This window comes from Octodon degus, unplaced genomic scaffold, assembly GCF_000260255.1.
Source record: "Octodon degus isolate 3935 unplaced genomic scaffold, OctDeg1.0 scaffold00061, whole genome shotgun sequence".
NCBI classification, from domain to species: Eukaryota; Metazoa; Chordata; class Mammalia; order Rodentia; family Octodontidae; genus Octodon; species Octodon degus.
In genome coordinates this window covers 2,904,006-2,906,831 of record NW_004524637.1, presented here as the reverse complement: position 1 = coordinate 2,906,831, position 2,826 = coordinate 2,904,006, and positions in this window count along the sequence as shown.

Genomic DNA, 2,826 nt, shown 5'->3' with positions numbered 1-2,826 from the left:
TCAAACTAATGCATACGAGAACCAAGGAAAGATGAAGACTGGCCTTTGAGACTATCACAGCATCCATGTGGATTTCTTCAGGTACAGTGCATGGCGATATGGTGCTTTCATATTTTAAGAAAAGAGCCATTGTTTTTTAGAAATACATACCAGACTATTTATACCTTTTAAAAAGTACTTAAAGGAGAACGTGTGAATTAGGGTCCTGTAAGAATTTGAATTCACCAGGGACAGTGCCTGTACGACCCACACATCTCGGCGCGGACTTCTGTCTGGGCCAGGTGTGTGTTCAGGAGAGCAGGGCAGGCAACAGGAAACTTCTCCAGCTCCATTCTTTTCTGGCCTGCCCCCAGGCTGCCTCAGCTGCCCCCAGCCACCCCTTTTCCTAATGCTGACTTTACCTGGTTCAAGCCTTCGTGTCATTGGCTGGGGTGACAATGTAAGGCAGGAAAGAAGTGGCATCAGAGAGACTGAAAATAAAGCCTTTCTCCCTTTCTCCTTTACTCTGCAGTCTCTCTCCACTTGTCACGGTTGGTTGGTTTTGGTCATTTTGTTTATGTTTTGATTTTTTGAGATAGGGTCTTACTGTGTAGTCCAGGTTGGGCTTAAACTCACTGTGTAGCCCAGGCTGGTCTCAAACTTATGGCGATCCTCCTGCCTTAGCCTCCTGAGTGTGACATCACATCTGACTTATTTTTAGTCATTTGATGTCACTTTCCTCTGGGCACAAGGAGGTTCACATGGCAGCTGCAGAACGTACAGGTACCCAGACTCCCCACCGTGCAGTTTGCCAGCTGTGGGGCTCCCCTTTCAGCTACCAGCAGGATGCCACATGCCTCAACAGGGGTGGCTAAGTCAGTCCAGGCATCTCTTCCCCGATGGCTGCTACCTCAGGCGCATGGATGTGGGGCCCCCAAAGGACTGTGCCCACTGCACCAGGGACAAGGGAGGGCCCTACCTCTGGCCAGCTGCCTGAGGCACATGCTCTCCCTATCTGCATAGAACTGCTGCCTTCTCCTTCACCACCCTTCCTAGCTCTGATTTTAGGTATTTGTTGTCTTACCGCACTCGCTCATGCCTCCAGCAATTCCAGATAGAACTGAGGAGAGGAGCCTGCCTGTCCATGCTCCTGGTCTCAAAGGGGAAGAGCTCAGAACCTCACTGTTAGGTTTGCCACTCCTGCAAGGATTGTTGTCAACATGGCCCACCTACTTAAGTAGGTCCCTTCCTATAACACGGTCTTCTGTTAAAAGTTGGTGGTCAGTAAATTCTTGCTCCTTTGAATGATTGTTTGCTTTTTTATTTCTTGGTAGGGATTGAATCCAGTGCCTTCACACTGAGCTACATCTCCAGCCCTTTTAGTTTTTTAGTTTTTTTTTTTTTTTTTTTTTTTTTTTTTTTTTTTTTTTTTTTTTAATTTTGATACAAGGTTTTGCTTAATTGCTGATTGGCCACGCTGTGCTCCAACTAGCAATCTTCTTGCTGCAGCCTCCCAGAGTGCTGAGGTTATAGGTGTGTGGACTGTCTTTTTTTTTTTTTTTTTTTTTTGCTTGAGCTGCTTCCTAGGTTTGGGATAGGGTCCCGCACGTTGGTTACAGTTAATACTGTCATGTTGTTTGAGTGTTGGTCAAGAGTAGGTATCAAGCGTCCTCACTGACACAAGTGGAAACTGATTGCTGTGATGCATGTGTTAATTGGATCATGGTAACCATTTCACAGTGTATACATAGATCATTGTGTTGTATGCCTCGATATAGATAATTTTACTTTTTGTTTGTACCTCAATAAAGCTGTGAAAGAAGAGAAGATTTGCTTTGGCCTTAGTATCCCCCTCCCCAACTGGAGATGGACTCGAGACCCTTCTTCCCGCCTCCTTCCTTCCCTTCCCTCTCCTTCCTTTCTTTTTTGGACTGGGTCTAAGTTTCCCAGGCTGGCCTCAAACTTGGGGTCCTCCTGCCTCAGCCGCCCACATGGCTGGGATTATAGGCATGGATGACCATGCCTGGCTTGGTCTCAGTTTTCATCAGTTATACTGATTTGTCTGGAAAGAATTCATCTCTGGGAAGCACTGGAAATTGACTGTGGGCCCTTGCGTGCACTAGGCAGTCACTTCCCCGTGAGCTAATTGATCCCCTTTGGAGCTGGCAGAACATCTGGATTTGGGGCATTGGTATTTTGTCAGTTTTGGAAGTTTTTCAGTTTAGTATTTCTTCAGATATTCCTTTCCCTGAGGCATGGGATCGCTGAGTTTGAGGCCAGCTTGAACTGCCTTGAGGAACCGTGTCTCAAAAAGACCAAAAAATAAAAATAAAAATAAATTAAAAAATCCTTTCCCCATTGTCTCTCCGAGTGTCTTCCAGTCTAATCACACCACGTTTGCTGTCATCCTAGCTCCACTCACCTCATCTGCACGTCTCTGTGTCCCTGCCTTGAGGAGATGAGGCCTAGCCTTCAAATATAGGGGCTCAGCTGGGTGCCTGGAATCCTGTCCATCTGCTCCTCCCTGGCTGGGGCCGCATTCTGATTGCTGTGAGACTTCTGTTTCTTTCTTGGGACTGACTGAAACAGGCCTACAAATTAGGTTTGTGGTTTTCTGATGCTGAGAGAAAGAGGAACAATTCTCTCACGCCTCCTAGGGGAGGCAGTCTGCAGTCCTGATCTCAGCGGGGCTAAGCTGAGGGAAGGACCCTGCTGGCATATCCCAAGCCCGCATCCCTTGTCCCTGATCTCTGTGTCCCCTCCTCTTATGAGGAAGCCAGTTATCAGCTTTAGAATATGCTCGAGTCCCAGGCTGACTTCATCTCCGCTTCCTTCTACTCAGGTCAG